The 19741-nt window shown below is 40.1% G+C and overlaps 1 protein-coding gene across 3 annotated transcripts in view; it reads right to left on the reverse strand.

Moving 5' to 3' along the window:
• The window catches only part of MAP10 (microtubule associated protein 10), a 117563-nt gene that overhangs the window by 93351 nt on the left and 4471 nt on the right, over positions 1-19741 (reverse strand). The window contains exon 3 of one of the 3 annotated variants that reach the window (XM_061198607.1): positions 12434-12459. The exons of 1 other annotated variant lie outside the window; for it this stretch is intronic. The gene's annotated coding sequence lies outside the window, so the exon portion shown is untranslated. Of the gene's footprint in view, positions 1-12433; positions 12460-16332; positions 16377-19741 lie in introns of those variants that run through there. One more of the 3 variants, XM_061198613.1, reaches the window with a different exon arrangement.

Consider the following 19741-nt stretch of genomic DNA (forward strand, 5'->3'; position numbering starts at 1 on the left):
ATATATCAATCTTTAAAAAATAGCTTGTGTAGTAGATTGAAAAAATAACAACTCCAATTTTTCTCTCCCTGTGTCCACACCCCTTTGCAATGTAAGTTTGTAGCTCCTTGCCTAAGTGGCAAAGTCTCTTTTCCTACCACTTGAACTTGCTTTGACTGACAGATGAGGCAAATGTAATGTGTCAGTTCCAAGTTTAGTATCAAGAGGCTTTGCACAATTCTGTTCATTCTCTTGGAACCTCACGGCTACTATGTGAACCAGCGTGGGCTTTCCTGCTGAATGTTGGGAAATCACGTGGAAGAAAGCCAAGGTGCCCCAGCTCACTGAGAGTCAAACCCTTAGGCAAAGTCATCCCAGCCCACCTGCAGGTCACTGCAGACTCGTGATTGAGCCTGGCCACTCCAGCCAAGTCAGAGCCACCCACCTGACACCTGGAGTCATGAACCCCTAAGTCTTGAGGTGGTTTTTCACACAGCAATAAAAAACTGATGGTTCACCCATTAACAAAAGTTTCACCCCCTTAGTTATCAAAGAAATTCAAACTAAGACAGCAAAAAGTATGACAATTATCACCTTTGACATGGGTAAAGATAAGCAAGACTGTTCATACACAGGGTTTATGCTTATATAGAGAGCTGAATCATGCAACCTTTGGGGAAGGTGATTTGGCAATACGAATCAGATTTTCAAATGTGCCAGCTATTACACTTCTTAAATTTTACTCTTAAAAAATTACATACGTATGTGATGATTTGTCAATCTCATTTATAATACTAAAGTTAGGGAATCAATTGGGATGTTCTTTAACAAAGGGGGAGTTTTAAAAATATACTATGGTATATCCATACAGTGAATACTAAGTAGTCATTCAAAATTATAATATTTATATATGTTGACATGGAAATACCATCACATTTTTATTATTATTAAATGAAAAAGAATACAAAGAATATAAATAGGATGATTTCATTTTTCTCATTTAACAAAAAATCTCTACATGTAGAAACTGTCTAGATATATGTCAAAATATCAGTGATTCTCTCTGGGGATGGGATTACAAGAGATTTTTCATTTTCCATTTACACATTTAAATCATTTATTGTTAAACAGAAGTATGTATTGCTTTTCAATTCTGAAAAATCCATTCTAGTTTTAAATAGCTTTAGACACTTTTATAAGGCACAGTATCAAACTACTGATTGACCTGACTGATTGCAAACATAGTTGCTGACGAAAACAAAGAAATGTATTTCTAATTTTCTGAAGGATTCTTCAGAATTAATGAATACCTCCTAAGTGTAAACAGGTATAAAATTCAGAGATTTACCTTTTTTTTTTTCCCAGAAGTATCAAAGGGACAGTTTTTCAGACACCAGGAATGGCCTGGAAAGTCTCTGGTTTTCAAACAGAGGTGTTTGCGCCAGCATAACTAAAGAACAGCCATCATGGCAGAGACTTAGTTTTCCATCTTAATCAAATTGAGAGGATTTTTTTAGATCTTTGTATGAGGCCTGGAAATGAAGAGGGAACTAGTAAAAAATTAATCAAAAGTAATAATAAAGTACCTACAGTGTATAAGAATTGTTTTGGTTGCAATGGACAGACTTACCAATCCAAAGCTGTCTTGATTTTTTAGAAGTGAATTTACTTGCTTATGTATTGTAAGAGTCCATGAATTAACTATTTTCAGATGTGTGAGAAGGACCCAGATTCCTTATTTCTCTGTCTGAGTGCTGGCTCCATCTCTAGGAAGACTCTCTCCTGATTGCTTCCAAGATGGCTTACAACACACTTCATCATTCAGACCCAGTGGGAAAAAGAGACTGTTTCTCCCAGAACAGTTTTAAAACATTTCCTGATGTGGAATCGTATGCCCATCCGATTATTGTTGCCTGGGAGAGGAAATATGCTTGTTTTAAACTAGCAGTGGGATTGACCTCATCAAATCACATTGCTCAAGAGTGGGGGTTGAGGGGCTGCCCCAGAGGAAAATTATGGTAAATATTTTATCCAAAGAAAAGTGAATGATTCTGAGTAGTGAGATTAATAGATGTTCACTATAGCCCTCTGGAAGATTATTTAGACAATAAAAAGAAGTTTAAAACACATCCTTAGCCACAAAAGTTACCACAAAGGCAGTGAGGAATAAACCACAGACACATGAAAAAATAATTGCAATTAAAGACTGACCATACTCAGTGGTAAGTTAGTTGTACGAATAACAAATGTGTCTCAGAGGAGGAGACAATGCTGCATGTTTAGATAATTATCCAGACGTCATCCCTTCATCTAACATTTCTAGTAACAGCATGATGGTTTAAAATATTCTTGCCCAATCCAAGTTTTCCTTTTCTTTTTTTTTTGATTCTTGACTTTTTGACCACATTATTAAGTGATTAGTCTTCAGGCTTTAGACTCAAGATCTGAGGCTTTGAAATAATTTTTCTGGGATTGCAATAAAAGTAATAATTTGATTACCATTTGAAATGCTTTTCCATTGGGTTTTCATGTCTTTCTTTCCTTTTTTTCTTTCTTTTTTCTTGAGCACATATAATAGAAAACATCTTTGCGATTATCCCCAAGTGCTGAAACTTCAATTTCCATTGTGTAATTGACATTTCCTCTGCAGCTAAGTGGTTTTTCTGGATGCTCAATAGGCTAAGAACATCTAAGTGCTGATCGTTCCCTCAGGGGGAAAAAGGGGAATATATATATATAAAGTCTCTCTCTCTCTCTCTCATTTTGTTTTTCTGTTTCTTTTTTAAGAAAATTATCTCTTTGGTTTCCATTGCCATTTATCGTGAACCTCTTAAGGAAACACTACTTTTTTTTTCCATTTGAATATTTAAATATCTACTCATTGAACAAATATTTCTCAAATGCAATTGTGTGCCAGAATACAAAGGGCTATATTAAAAACTAGGTATATAGTGGTGAACAAAACAATCATAAGTCTGTCACACAAAGTTTACAGTTGAGTGAAGAAGACAGGAAATAAATAAGCAAAGAACCTAGACAAATAGAAAAGACTGTTACCCTACATACTTACACCTTGTAATAAAGGCATCAACAGGGGGCAATGATAGGAAACAATGGGGCATGGGCGAGGTGGGATGGGAAAGCTAACTTGGTGGGATTGTCACAAGGCCTCTCTGAGGAAGTGATATGTCAGCTGAAATCTGAAGGATAAGAAGGCACAGGTGCAGAGTAGAGTAACCGTGTTCTACAGAGGGGATCATGAGATCCTTCCAAAGGGAAAAGGACAAGCAAAAGTCCTGAGGTGTGGACGAGTTCACCGTGTTCAAGGAACAACGGGAGGACAGTGTGCCTGGAGCATCAGAGCACAAGCTGGGGCCACTGCGTGATGGATTCCGAGAGGGAGACAGAGGTCCAATCACACAAGGCCTTGTAGGCCCGTGACAAGGAACTTGTATTTTACTCAAAATCTAAGAGAACACCATTAATGAGGTTTAAGCCGTGAAGAGATATGATGTGACTTATGTTTTTAAAAGATCTGTGCAGTGAATAGATTGAAAGAGGTGAGAGAAAATTGGGGAGACCAGGGAAGAGGCTGCTACCTAGTCCTGGGGAGGGGAGAAATGGCTCATTTCAGGATGTGTGTAGGAAGCAGCATCCACAGGGCGGATGGGGGCGGAAGGGGGACAGATGGGAGGATGCTGAGGTTTTCTGCCTGGAGCCCCCCGAGAGGTGAGAGGTGGTGGCGATTGAAGCTGGACGGTCCCATCAGTCAGGGTCCGGGCACTCGAGCAGGGTGAGTGAGGAAAGCTGAATGAAGGAGCTATTTAGGAAGGTGTGGCCGGCTTCAGGGGGACCACGGCAATGGTGAGGGACCCTGCGCCACAATGGAGGAGCCATCAGCATCCGTAGGCCGGAAAGGGCAAGCAGAGCGGTCAGTTCCTGGGACTCAGAGACCGTAGAGTGGTAGCCATGGCTGCAGAGGAATGTCCCGTGGAAACCGTGACCTTTCTACACGGGAACGCAGCCTCCACCGCTCCTGCCAAAGGCTGGCCCAGAGACAGTCAGGGAACCTGGCGGCGTGGCAACTTCCCTCTCCTCCCGCCCTTGCACCTGCTGTGGTGCCGCCGCTGACCGACCCCAAACAGGAGCCGAATCCCGTTTGTCCGCAAAGGCAGCAGAGCCAGAGGAGAGAGGTGGAGAGTACGTGTGAAGGTGCAAACGTAGAAGGTTCGACACAGAAAGCTAACCTGGGACTATGTCGGGGGATAGGAGTCAGGCCACAGTTTGCACCTGTTAAGCTGGGGATACTCTCTGAGGCTGGGACCGGACGTCATCACCAGCTAGGTGGTTTTGGAAGTGTTATTTGATAAAAAAGAATGAAATTCACATTCAAGATGGCAGAGTAGAAGGATGTGCGCTCACCCCCTCTTGCGAGAGCAATGGAATCACAACTAACTGCTGAACAATCATCAACAGGAAGACACTGGAACTCACCAAAAAAGATACCCCACATCCAAAACAAAGGAGAAGCCACAACGAGACGGTTGGAGGGGCGCAATCACAATAAAATCAAATCCCATAATCAGTGGGTGGGAGACTCACAAACTGAAGAAAAATTATACCACAGAAGTCCACCCACTGGAGTGAAGGTTCTAAGCCCCACATTAGGCTTCCCAACCTGGGGGTTCAGCAACAGGAGGAGGAATTCCTAAAGAATCAGACTTTGAAGGCTAGCAGGATTTCATTGCAGGACTTTGACAGGACTGGGGGAAACAGAGCCTCCACTCTTGGAGAGCACACACAAAGTAATGTGCACAGCAGAACCCAGGGGAAGGAGCAGTGACCCCACAGGAGACGGAACCAGACCTACCTACTAGTGTTGGAGGGTCTCATGGAGCGGCGGGGGGTGGCTGTGGCTCACCGCGGGGACAAGGACACTGGCAGCAGAAGTTCTGGGAAGTACTCCTTGGCGTGAGCCCTCCCGGAGTCCATTAGCCCCACCAAAGAGCTGGGTAGGCTCCAGTGCTGGGTCACCTCAGGCCAAACAACCAACAGAGAGAGAACCCAGCCCCACCCATCAGCAGACAAGTGGATTAAAGTTTTACTGAGCTCTACCCACCAGAGCAACACCCAGCTCTACCCACCACCAGTCCCTCCCATCAGAAAGCTTGCAAAACCCTCTTAGATAGCCTCATGCGCCAGAGGGCAGAGAGTAGAAACAAGAAGAACTACAATTCTGCAGCCTGTGGAAGGAAAACCACATTCACAGAAAGATAGACAAAATGAAAAGGCAGAGGACTATATACCAGATGAAGGAACAAGATAAAACCCCAGAAAAACTAAATGAAGTGGAGATAGGAAACCTTCCAGAGGAAGAATTCAGAATAATGATAGTGAAGATGATCCAGGACCTTGGAAAAAGAATGGAGGCAAAGATCGAGAAGATGCAAGAAATGTCTAACAAAGACCTAGAAGAATTAAAGAACAAACAGAGATGAACAATACAATACCTGAAATGAAAAATACACTAGAAGGAAGCAATACCAAAATAACTGAGGCAGAAGAGCGGGTAAGTGACCTGGAAGACAGAATGGTGGAATTCACTGCCACGGAACATAATAAAGAAAAAAGAATGAAAAGAAATGAAGACAGCCTAAGAGACCTGTGGGACAACATTAAATGCAACAACATTCACATTATAGGGTCCCAGAAGGAGAAGAGAGAAAGGACCTGAGAAAATATTTGAAGAGATTATAGTTGAAAACTTCCCTAACATGGGAAAGGAAATGGTCACCCAAGTCCAGGAAGTGTAGAGAGTCCCAGCCAGGATAAACCCAAGGAGAAACACGCTGAAAACATAGTAATCAAATTAACAAAAATTAAAGACAAAGAAAAATTATTAAAAGTAACAAGGGAAAAATAACAACTAACATACAAGAGAACTCCCATAAGGTTAACAGCTGATTTCTCAGCAGAAACTCTACAAGCCAGAAGGGAGTGGCATGATATACTTAAAGTGATGAAAAGCAAGAACCTACAACCAAGATCACTCTACCAGGCAAAGATCTCATTCAGATTCAATGGAGAAATCAAAAGCTTTAGAGACAAGCAAAAGGTAAGAAAATTCAGCACCACCAAACCAGCTCTACAACAAATGCTAAAGGAACTTCTCTAAGTGGGAAACACAAGAGAAGAAAAGGACCTACAAAAACAAACCCAAAACAATTTAAAAAATGGTAATAGGAACACACATACTGATAATCACCTTAAACGTGAATGGATTAAATGCTCCAACCACAGGTTCGCTGAATGGAAACAAAAACAAGACCCATATATATGCTGTCTACAAGAGACCCACTTCAGACTTAGGGACACATACAGACTGAAAGTGAGGGGATGGAAAAAGATATTCCATGCAAATGGAAATCAAAAGAAAGCTGGAGTAGCAATACTCATATCAGATAAAATAGGCTTTAAAATAAAGAATGTTACAAGACAAAAGGAAGGACACTACATAATGATCAAGGGATCAATCCAAGAAGAAGATATAACAATTATAAACCTATATGCACCCAACATAAGAGCACCTCAATACATAAGGCAACTGCTAACAGCTACAAAAGAGGAAATCGACAGTAACTAAATAATAGTGGGGGATTTTAACACCTCACTTACACCAGGGGACAGATCATCCAGACAGAAAATTAATAAGGAAACACAAGCTTTAAATGACACAAAAGACCAGATAGATTTAATTGATATTTATAGGACATTCCATCTGAAAACAGCAGATTACACTTTCTTCTCAAGTGCACACAGAACATTCTCCAGGATAGATCATATCTTGGGTCACAAATCAAGCCTCTGTAAATTTAAGAAAATTGAAATCGTATCAAACATCTTTTCCGACCACAACATTATGAGATTAGAAATAAATTACAGGGAAAAAAACGTAAAAAACACAAACACATGGAGGCTAAACAATACGTTACTAAATAACCAAGAGATCACTGAAAAAATCAAAGAGGAAATCAAAAAATACCTAGAGACAAATGACAATGAAAACACAGCAATCCAAAACCTGTGGGATGCAGCAAAAGCAGTTATAAGAGGCAAGTTTATAGCAGTACAATCCTACCTCAAGAAACAAGAAAAATCTCAAATAAACAATCTAACCCTACACCTAAAGGAACTAGAGAAAGAAGAACAAACAAAACCCAAAGTTAGTAGAAGGAAACAAATCATAAAGATCAGAACAGAAATAAATGAAATAGAAACAAAGAAAACAATAGCAAAGATCAATAAAACTAAAAGCTGGTTCTTTGAGAAGATAAACAAAATTGATAAACCATTAGTCAGACTCATCAAGAAAAAGAGGGAGAGGACTCAAATCAATAAAATTAGAAATGAAAAAGGAGAAGTTACAACAGACACCACAGAAATACAAAGCATCCTAAGAGACTACTACAAGCAACTCTATGCCAATAAAATCGATAACCTGGAAGAAATGGACAAATTCTTAGAAAGGTATAACCTTCCAAGACTGAACCAGGAAGAAATAGAAAATATGAACAGACCAATCACAAGTAATGAAATTGAAACTGTGATTAAAAATCTTCCAACAAACAAAAGTCCAGGACCAGATGGCTTCACAGGTGAATTCTATCAAACATTTAGAGAAGAGCTAACACCCATCCTTCTCAAACTCTTCCAAAATATTGCAGAGGAAGGAACACTCCCAAACTCATTCTACGAGGCCACGATCATCCTGATACCAAAACAAGACAGAGATACTACAAAAAAAGAAAATTACAGACCAATATCACTGATGAACATAGATGCAAAAATCGTCAACAAAATACTAGGAAACAGAATCCAACAACACATTAAAAGGATCATACATCACGATCAAGTGGGATTTATCCCAGGGATGCAAGGATTCTTCAATATACGCAAATCAATCAATGTGATACACCATATTAACAAATTGACAAAGAAAAATCATATGATCATCTCAATAGATGCAGAAAAAGCTTCTGACAAAATTCAACACCCATTTATGACAAAAATTCTCCAGAAAGTGGGCACAGAGGGAACCTTCCTCAACATAATAAAGGCCATATACGACAAACCCACAGCCAACATCATCCTCAATGGTAAAAAACTGAAAGCATTTCCTCTAAGATCAGGAACAAGACAAGGATGTCCACCTTCACCATTATTCTTCAACATAGTTTTGGAAGTCCTAGCCACGGCAATCAGAGAAGAAAAAGAAATAAAAGGAATCCAAATTGTGAAAGAAGTAAAACTGTCACTGTTTGCAGATGACACGATACTATACATAGAAAATCCTAAATATGCCACCAGAAAACAACTAGAGCTAATCAATGAATTTGATAAAGTTGCAGGATACAAAACTAATGCACAAAAATCTCTTGCATTCCTATACACTAACAACGAAAGATCAGAAAGAGAAATGAAGCAAACAATCCCACTCACCATTGCAACAAAAAGAATAAAATACCTAGGAATAAACCTACCTCAGGAGGTAAAAGGCCTGTACTCAGAAAACTATAAGACACTGATGAAAGAAATCAAAGGTGACACAAACAGATGGAGAGATATACCACGTTCTTGGACTGGAAGAATCAATATTGTAAAAATGACTATACTATCCAAAGCAATCTACAGATTTAGTGCAATCCCTATCAAATTACCAATGGCATTTTTTACAGAACATGAACAAAAAATCTTAAAATTTGTATGGAGACACAAAAGACCCCGAATAGCCAAAGCAGTCTTGAGGGAAAAAAACAGAGCTGGAGGAATCAGATTCCCTGACTTCAGACTATACTACGATACTACAGTAATCAAGACACTATGGTACTGGCACAAAAACAGAAATATACATCAACGGAACAGGATAGAAAGCCCAGAGAAAACCCATGCACCTATGGTCAACTAATCTATGACAAAGGAGGCGAGGATATACAGTGGAGAAAAGATAGTCTCTTCAATAAGTGGTGCTGGGAAAACTGGACAGCTACATGGAAAAGAATGAAATTAGAACACTCCCTAACACCATACACAAAAATAAACTCAAAATGTGTTAAAGACCTAAATGTAAGACCGGACACTATAAAACTCTTCGAGGAAAACACAGGAAGAACACTCTTCAACATAAATCAGAGCAAGACCTTTTTTGACCCACCTCCTAGAGTAATGGAAATAAAAACACAAATAAACAAATGGGACCCAATGAAACTTAGCTTTTGAATAACAAAGGAAACTCTAATCAAGACGAAAACCCTCAGAATGGGAGAAAATATTTGCAAACAAATCAACGGACAAAGGATTAATCTCCAAAATATATAAACAGCTCATGCAGCTCTATATCAATAAAACAAACAACCCAATCCAAAAATAGGCAGAATAGACATCTCTCCAAAGAAGACATACAGATGACCAAGAGGCACATGAAAAGCTGCTCAACATCACTAATTATTAGAGAAATGGAAATCAAAACTACAATGAGGTATCACCTTATACTGGTTAGAATGGGCATGTTCAGAAAATCTACAAACAACAAATGCTGGAGAGGGTGTGGAGAAAAGGGAACCCTCTTGCACTGTTGGTGGGAATATAAATTGGTACGACCACTATGGAGAACAGTATGGAGGTTCCTTAAAAAACTAAAAATAGAATTACCATATGACCCAGCAATCCCACTACTGGGCATATACCCAGAGAAAACCATAATTCAAAAAGACACATGCACCCCAATGTTCATTGCAGCACTATTTACAATAGCCAGGACATGGAAGCAACCTAAATGCCCATCAACAGATGAATGGATAAAGATGTGGTATATATATACAATGGAATATTACTCAGCCATAATAAGGAATGAAATTAGGTCATTTGTAGAGACGTGGACAGACCTAAACACTGTCATACAGAGTGAAGTAAGTCAGAAAGAGAAAAATAAATATCGTATATTAATGCATATATGTGGATTCTAGAAAAATGCTGCAGATGAACCGGTTTGCAAGGCAGAAATAGAGATACAGAAGTAGAGAACAAACGTATGGACACCAAGGTGGGAAGGGGGGGGAGGGGGGTGGCGGTGGTGGGATGAATTGGGAGATTGGGATTGACATGTATACACTAATATGTATAAAATAGAGAACTAATATGAACATGCTGTATAAAAATAAATAAAATTTTTTAAAAGTGTTATTCATGTTCACATGTAATGGGTTTACTAATGTTGCTTTTAAATGAATTCACTACACATTTTAAAAACTTCACACTTTCAATTTCTTGGCAATGTTGATACAAATAATCCACATAAACAAAAGTTTGTACTCTTTGGAGTACTCAATAATTTCTAAGAGTTTATAGGGTTCAAGAAGTTTGAGAACTGCTGGCTTAGACAGCATAAAAAAAGAAGGGAGTGGACTTGCCTTTCTAGATATCAGTACTTACTGTAAAGTTACAATAGTTAAACATAGCAGTGAAAATTAAAATGTCTACTCTTTACCAAGTTTTGTGATAGACTATGAAGAAAGAGGTGCTCTCACATGCTGGTGGAGGCACAGTACATTGGTTCAACTACTCTGGAGAGTGATTTGGCAATGCTGAAGATGTGTATACCGTAGAACCTGGAAATTCCAATTCCAGGTATAAAATCCTAAGGAAATTTGAGCACATGTGCACAGAGGGACAAGAATGTTAATTACAGCATTGTTGGTAATAAAAATCTGGAAACAACCTACATGCCCCCTCCCATGGGAATGGGAAGGGTATACAGTAACCCAGAGTAACGGTTACCCCTTGGAAAGGAGGGCAAAGAAATGGAGAGGAAGCAAAGGGGCTTTCATTGGTAGCTGTATGTTTTGTTTATGAGAGAGAGAGAGAGAGAGAGAGCGTGCGCACGTGCAGGCAAGCAAGCACGGTACGACGCCAGCACGGGGTTAACTCTGGGTGATGTGTACACAGGACCTAGTTGTATTACTTATTCTTCTCAATGCTTAAAATAATACACAATAAAAACAAGTGAATGGGCCCACAGATTGGAGACCAGACACATTCATTCAAACACATTCTTGTTCTTTAAAATGCACACGGTGAAACTGGCTGCCCCTCAAGAGAAAGCTAAAAATTTAAATTCAGGTACAAAGTGGTCTAGATACACACCATAGTCTAGCTCTTCCTAACACTTTGAGTGTCAAAGGAAGTGTTATTTGTTGTGAGTTTTATAACCAAGCTATTTCAAGAAATGCAGTCGAAGCACAGAGATCAGAATATTTCAATCTTTTGGTGCTTCTTAGGAGGTGCCATATGTTGGAATAGCTGTCAGCCAGAAAAACATCCGCTACACAAATGTACCCGGATTCTGGGGAGTCAGCTTGCATAGCCGATCTGAGAGTCAATCTGGAGAACAAGGTTGACATCAAGGATGAGCAGGGTATCTTCCTGGTCTGTGGTCAGCTCATTCTTAACCAAGGTGGACCTAAGGATTATCAGCCAAATGAACTGGTTGGAGGAATCAACCAAAAATTTTGATCTTGATTTATTACTTAGGATCACAGGGGACGAAGTAAGTTAGTTTCATGGGTCACTATTCCCAGGGCCCCAGCCCCCATATTTCCGGGTGGCAGAGCTCTTAGCTAAGTGATGAGGCAGACAAAGTATACAAGACCCTAATTTGTAAACTATGAATAGATGCAAGTTTTAATGACTGTTTCTATTCAATTCCACCAACATCCATTAAACATATACTTTACGAAAGGGGCTGCAGTAGGCTCCTGGCTGGGTATGAGGAAGGAAAACAAAACTGAATAAGACATTCTCAACACATACACATGTAGAAGGTGCCTGGCACAGGGAAAGTGAGTTTTATTTATTAATTATTTTAAGCCAGAGCTGCCGATTGCTTTTCCGTAACGGGACATAGAACATTCTTCGGAAAAGTTCTTGGACTCTTCTCACAACACTACAGAAGTCTCTCTTACGTAAACATAAGTATATACATCCACAGGCCTTAAGAATCAGATCTGTTTTTTGATTCGATGGAAACTGAGAGAAAAGAAGTAGATTTGCACGGAGTTCAGTAGGTTTCAAAGAACAGGATCCAGCCCATGACTCCTTCCCTTTAAATGTTTGAAATAATTAGGAACTCTGATGTTTTAGGATTGTTTCAGTCAAAGTTCCCTGCCAGGAAAGGACCCTGAAGACCCCATAGAAAACAAGAAAATGTTCTTAACCTGTCCTAGTGGCCCTTGCTCTGCACAGAGTGTCTAGATCATCAGGGGGAAGCGCTTTAAGACAACTCCAGATCCAGCCACTCTGTGAATGCGAACGTGTGCGCAAAAACCAAAGTAACTTGCACCCTCGCAAACTGTGGTGGAATCAGGACCATGGAAGCATCTGGTCTTCGGATGCCACACTTTGTCACCGCAGTAGGAACCATGGCAGCTGAAAACCAAGGTCAATTAGTTAGCAGGTTGGCCTGGCATTTGTAAGCAGCAGAGGCCACTTAAATAAGACCAAGTAAGCATCTCAGGACCCTGGTCCTTTGGGGTGGCAGAGTTCATAAAAGTTTGATGCTGGATTTCCTGCTAACATAAATATGTGGAGCTGGCACAATCTACTGGAATATAATAGGAGAATCATTATATTTGTTTTCCAAACTAGAGTTGTGGGCCATAGTGGTTACACACACATATCCCCAGATCATCTGCAAAACGAACCATATTGAGGAAATAGCACAACTGCAGAAGTTTGCAACTAGTGCTAAAGAAACATTATGGAGAGAGCCAGTCCTTTAAAAAATCCGTAGAAATTATTTTAACTGACAAGAATAAATAGGAAACAGTTCATAAATGGTTACGTATTGTTCGATCATTTTTGTTATGCACTAAAAATACTGTATGCAGAATTACATTAGTTCCACCTCCAAAGAATTGCTATGAGTAATTATGTATAAAAGTTTCAGAAGCCAAATTTATCATTAGCGTGAAATGTAGGCATTTTAGTTCAGACTGTAAATTTAAAAATTTAAAGATAATATTCAGATCCTACAGAGGAAATATATAGCCTCCACACGGTATTCTCAAGTATGATACACAACAGCCATGTCCAGAAAGGCTGCGCTAAAGCCTATGTGCATTGCAGAGTCAAGTAGAAAGCCTGTAGGCCATTGGCTGTGCCTCTACCAGCTTGGAGTAACAGCCAGGGCCAGCTGCAGAATCTGGGGGGCTCAGTGAAAAGTAAAAATGCAGGACTTGTTCAAAAAACACGGAGTGCCTAAAATATAAAGCTTTTCCCTTTCTTCCAAGGTCTCCCTCTCAACTTTTCACAGTGTTTTTATTGGCTATTTGTATTTATTTTTCTATGGCTGCATGACAAATTACCCCCAACTTAGCAACTTCAAACAACACCTGCGTACCACCCCATGGAATCTGTGGGTCAGGAGTCCAGGCATGTATAGCTGCGTCCTCTGCCCAGGGTCTCACAGGCTTCAGTCTAGCTGTTGCCCAGGGCTGGGGTCTCATCTGAGGTTCGAGTCCTGCTCTTTCAAGCTCATGCTGTTGTTGGCACAAAGTATCTTGTTTTTTCAGCTGCAGGACTCATGGTGCTTGTTTATTCAAGGCCAGCAGAAGAAAGAGCGTTTTGCTTCTAACCACTTTTAAAGGGTTTGCCTGATTAGGTACGGCCCACCTAGGGTAATCTCACTTTGATTTACTTTATTTTTAAATTTTATTTAGTTATTTATTTATTTTTGATTTACTTTAAAGTTAACTGATCAGGGCTTTTTTTAATTTTCCATGTCTTTATTTTTAGTATTTTTTTACATCTTTATTGGAGTATAATTGCTTTACAATGGTGTGTTAGTTTCTGCTGTATAACAAAGTGAATCAGCTATATGTATACATACACCCCCATATCCCCTCCCTCTTGCGTCTCCTTCCCACCCTCCCTATCCCACCCCTCTAGGTGGACACAAAGCACCGAGTTGATCTCCCTGTGTGATTAGGGGCTTTAATTACATGTGCCAAACTCTTTCACCTCTGCCATATTCTATTAGTTAGAAGCAAACTACAGGTCCTGCCGACATGCAAAGGGAGGGATTGTACAAGGGCATAGGTCACTGGGGGGTCATTTTAGAATTCTGCCTGTTTAATGTCTTTCAAAGTAAAGAAAAATTAAAATCTTAAACAATTAACATAATTTTTACTGTTCATCTTTATATTGTGCAACATCAGTTTTAAATATGAATAGAACATCTACTTGTATGTGGAATCATCAAAATTACACAGTTGGCATCTTGTAATGTTGACGTGCACACAGACAGTGGAAATGCTGCCCCAACTAAACTAATTCAAGTGTTCTATTTCACTTCTTGATACCTGCACATCCTACCAACACCCTCCACCACTGGCTTCCTGATGACTAAGGAAGAGCTGGAAGGGCAAGGAACTCTGGGTTGCTCTATCTTTCTCTGTCCTTCTGTGTCATCATTTTCAACATCAGTGGCTGGCTAACACAGGGAAGTACTATACTTGGTCATTCATGCTTCTTGGAACAGCACTGCCTTCTTTCTGAGCTTGAAGCCAGCTCTGGCTCACACAGAGAGCCTGCCTCTCGGGGCTGCCCAGTTGTAGATGGAATGCGCTCACCTGATTTGTGTTAAGTCTCACTGAGCTCCCACATGCAGTGAGTCCCATGGAATTTTGTGCTTTTGGGGTACCACGAACACTGTATGCAAACAGGGCAGCAAAGTGATAAATATACATGTTGTGCCTCTTTACTCTGGCACATGCGCCATTGTCCATCAGACTTGAATTTCTATGTTTACACAACACAAAGATAAAATTGTTAAGAATTTCAAGACAGTGATAACAGAACCATCTTGAAACCATCTGCAGTGCCCTTCTGAGTAGAAGGTAATTGTCTACGGAAGCCGTACAGCTATATATGAGTGGGGTGGGAAGCAACAGGGGTGGACACACACATGGTGCACATCTCCCCTGCTAATGTAGCTGTACTGCTGCCTCATTAGACTTCACTCGAAAACACAAGCACAAAGGGAAAATTATTAAGAGTTTCAAGATGACAATAGCAGAGCATTAAACCCAGTGTGAGGCTCTTCTGAGTGCAGGGTTTATGCAACTGCATAGGCTGCATTCCCATGAAACCAGCCCTACTAACATTTTTCTGAGCCCCTCCTTTTTAGGGGGACATCAAGTACAGCTGGATCATCCTTTAGGTTGCCCACCAGGAAGGCTAACCCATGGCTATTCGTGTACATGTCTAAGAGTGTGGAAGTTCCCGAGGCAGCTCCTCTGACCTACCCTACTTCTGAGGAGCCATACCTGTTGCTGCCTTCACAGTTGTCAAGAATCTATCTTCTTTTCTATAATGTAATCAGGTTCCTCACTTCTAGTTGAGGATCAGGCAATAGGGCATGATGGAAGGTGGGGCTTCTTTTTCTTTTTTTTAATAAATTTATTTATTTATTTTTGGCTGCATTGGGTCTTCGTTGCTGCGCATGGGCTTTCTCTAGTTGCGGTGAGCGGACTTCTCACTGCAGTGGCTTCTCTTGTTGCGGAGCACAGACTCTAGTTGCACGGGTTTCAGTAGTTGTGGCTCACGGGCTCTAGAGCGCAGGCTCAGTAGTTGTGGCACACGGGCTTAGTTGCTCCACAGTATGTGGGATCTTCCCGGACCAGGGCTTGAACCCATGTCCCCTGCATTAGCAGTCGGATTCTTAACCACTGCACCACCAGGGAAGTCCAAAAGGTGGGGTTTCAATGGCAAAGTTCATCAAGGAGAGGGAAGTATAGCACTGAACTGACACGGAGATTAGCAGTTAAATTCAGGAGGCCAGCAGGTTCATGATGTCCTTTAGTTAGAAGGACTCATGTGTCAGTCATCTGGTTTCCGGCAAGCACAGGTGGTACCCATGTGTCAGAAGTGCTGCTATTATTGTGTCTCACCATCAGGAGAGCATCTTCTGGTACACATCCCCTACCTGGACTTGACCTGCAGTGATGCTGCATTGATAATGAGCATTATTAAGAAAGTCATATTGGATGATGCCACTATTGCTGCACTTTCACCATGATGATTGATTTCTCCATTTTATAGGTGTGAAAATTGAGTCCCAGAGAGACTTGCCTAAGATTAACAGGTGAGCGGAGGAGCCAGGACGTTAACAGGTCTGTCTGACCCCAAACACAGAGGCCTTCCCTGTGGCACAGAGGATAAATTCCCACATCTCTAAGTCAGTTCATTTTTTGGTTAGTGTTTTCAATATGAATGTTATAGAAAGTCTGCCAGACACACAGTTCGGGTTTGCTATGACCCCAGTTTGACACATGAAGTGGCACCTTTTAATGGAAAGAGGGGGGCAAGAGAGTAGCAAACTTCATTATTTGGGGCCACATTCCTTATTTATAAAATGAAGGAGCTGAACTAAATGATTTCCAAAGTATCTTCTAGCTCCAAATTCCTATGAATTCAAGCTTTCTTTTCTGACTGTACTTGTCTAAAAATTTCAGCTGCTTTTTAGTACCACACTGGGATTCAGTATAATCATATTCTCAGCATAGAGATGGGTATTTCTTTGTTGATGCAGGAGAGCATACCTTTGGTTTAGTAAAAACAATTGAGTTAGAGCACTAGATGCAAGACAGTGCCATCTGAAAATTAAAAAAATGTGCCTCCCTAAATATCTGGCTCTGGCTACTACAGAGGGAGTCAGGGATATGGAGAACTTTGCTGACAAGATGCCAGCATTCACACTTGGAACTTTTCCAGACAATTAGAAAGATCTCTTCCCCCAGGTTAACAAATACTGTCCCAAAGTACTTGGAAGTACTCTTAAGAATTCTGGATATGCAAGCAATCATTTTCAGACCAACTCTTCTGACAATAGGTTCCTCCGCATCTAAAGCAATCCATTATTTTTTTATGTCATTCTGAGTCCAGAATTCCATCCCAATTCTCTCCACAGCATTGACACCAAAATCACAAGTTATGAAATACAGTCCTCCAGGCAGTTGTTGGGTGTGAAACTCTCTGTAATTGAGCAGCTTCCCTTAATGAGACAAAAAGCAAAACCCTCCAAGGTTTCTAGGAGATAAAAGCTGAAGGAGAAATCTCTGGGTAGAAAAGGGGTTGTCTTTTTTCTCAGTCTTTCACTATGTAGACCCTGGGGGTTTACTGCTCCTCCTTTAGGATTTCAGCTCAATTATGAGTCACAACCAAATCCATTTCCAATTGCTCTCACAGCTCAACTATAAGATCCTTCAAAAAGAACTATATTAAAACCAAGAAGAAAACGAATAAAACAAAGTATCCTAAATAGTCAAGCTTGCAAGTATAGGTTTCTGAACCTGTAATAAGTGACTCATATACTGACTCATGGACCTGTTCCATTCCACATGCTTTCTTTCACCTTATGACCTTCAGCTGTTATCTTGTACCATTACTTGGGAGCTTATCTAATCTCCCATCCTGGCCTGCTCCTGGACAAACACATTCTTTATTAAAACCCAAACCTTTCCAAGGATTCCTGCTGCCAGGGGTTCTCCCACTCAGTTACAATGTCAAATGGAACGTTTGTTTTAACCATTTGGAAGGAAGAGTTGATTTCCTGACTGAGGTTTTATTGAAAATATATCCCCCTAGGGCAGGCACACAGATACCATGGTACATTCTCTGTACTATTAAATACACCAACACTCCCAGGCACATTCACTGTCATATACGCTAGATCAATGGTATTTGATTCAATCCCCAACCTAATCCTGTAATGAAGAAATAACCTCAGAAAATCATATAACACGTGATCAAAGACTCAAACACCATCCATCTGCCTCCAAAGACCAGGGTTGTATCGCTTTAATTTGCCACTAGGGTTAGTGGTCTCTCCAATAAAATTGAGAAAGGCCCTGTTAACATGTTTTGCTGTCAAAGCGAGAATATTCGTTTTCCTCTGTGGCCCCAGCACCTTTTCTAGTAGATAATCTTTAGCCCAGGCCCAGCCTCTCCATCACACCCAGGGTTCAGTTTCTACCGCCCGTGTCCCATGACCTACTCCTTCCCAAGGCCTGTTGACTGAATTTGACGTTTATCTCGGGCTCTGTTAAAAAACACCATCTTCTCATCTCTCCAGCAGCACCTCACTGGGCGATGCTGAAGAGTATATTTCTAGACCATTTTTGGCCAACCTAATCCCATCTGCTTTGTATCTTCCAGATCTCTGGGGCTACTATGGGTTCATCCTTATTTTTACATCTCTTCTCTCATTTCAGTGGAATTTTGAAAGGAAAGGACCATAACCTTCCCTTAATACACAATTTTAAAGCAAAAAAAAATTCTTATCTGAATTTTCTATTTTTTTCTAGAATTTATATATATTATTTGTATAACAGAGATATAAGTAATATTTGGAAAATAAGGAAATATTTCTACTACTATGGCTTGGCACTCCAACCTAATAATGTTCATCCTGAAGTCTACTATTTCCTGGCATGACAGTTAGATCTCTGGAGAAAAACATTAAAAATGCCTTGGTCCTTAACCAAGTAAATTATCCTGGTATTGTTTTAGGTTAAAAATGAGAAGAGGAGAATCCAGCAAGTCTTGGCTCACAAACTGTCATTCTGTACAACTCTCCAGATACTTTAATCCAAATTAAAACACAAATAGACTGAAGGATGGCTATATATCTAGGCCCAAGGACAGTTTATGAGTAGGCAAATATAAACACTATTTATCTAATAGACAAATATAAATATATTTATCTTATTTAGATGTTGCTTTGTTATGAAATTTCTTTGCCTTGCCAACAATACAATGTGATAATTAAAAACTTTTTTAAATTTATAGTCTTGACCTATATGTTTGCAACAAATAAAAGTCTGGTTTCTAAGTTTCCATAATAAATGCACTGCTTGTACAGGCAAAAAAATTAAACTGAGATGTGAACCGGTGGCTCTCACCAGAAAGCCACAAGGGCTTGAGGGTTCAGTACCATTGTTCTTTGTATCTAAAGATGTCCTCAATAGCATGCACATAACTGGAGAAAAAAACAACATATTGGATGTATGCATCTGCACAGGCCTCTTCAAACCTGCTTATAGTAACAGTTCAAAGGGCTTGTCATCACTGACAGCTGCCTCCTAAGCTGCAGGGTAGGCCCTACCCTTATTTCTGTGGCTCACCCCCAATTCAGCTCTGCCCACAGCAGTTTAGATACCTAAGATGCTCAGAAAGGCTGGATTGCAGGAGCTTAGTTTTACCAACAACTAAATGACAGTCTCCTTTATTTATGACCCTGAAATACTATTTCATGTTTCAATGATTTTAAGGCATTAAGGAGATAAATAAGGCTTCAGAAGTAGTATCTATTATAGTATTCTTAAAGAACTAAGTTTACAGGTTTTAGAATTAAAACATGAAGTACAATTTGAAGATAGGACGCGAAGAGGAAGTACTAAATACACAGGAACAGGTATTTTCACTAGAATTAAGCTAGAAAAACCACCACCACAATTCTAGAAATAAGTATTCATGGAATAACTCAAAGAGAAGCTTATTCAACTACTCAATTTGTAATTTAAAGTACATTAGTTCTTTAGTCTTTGTTGTACCTTAAACACACTGAATTCATTTCCCTCACCTATTCTCATCATAGACAACGACTTACTCTCAATCAAATAAAACAGTTTTTAAAGAATTATTTCTC

Source organism: Eubalaena glacialis, chromosome 1 (genome assembly GCF_028564815.1).
Source record: "Eubalaena glacialis isolate mEubGla1 chromosome 1, mEubGla1.1.hap2.+ XY, whole genome shotgun sequence".
Classification (NCBI taxonomy): domain Eukaryota; kingdom Metazoa; phylum Chordata; class Mammalia; order Artiodactyla; family Balaenidae; genus Eubalaena; species Eubalaena glacialis.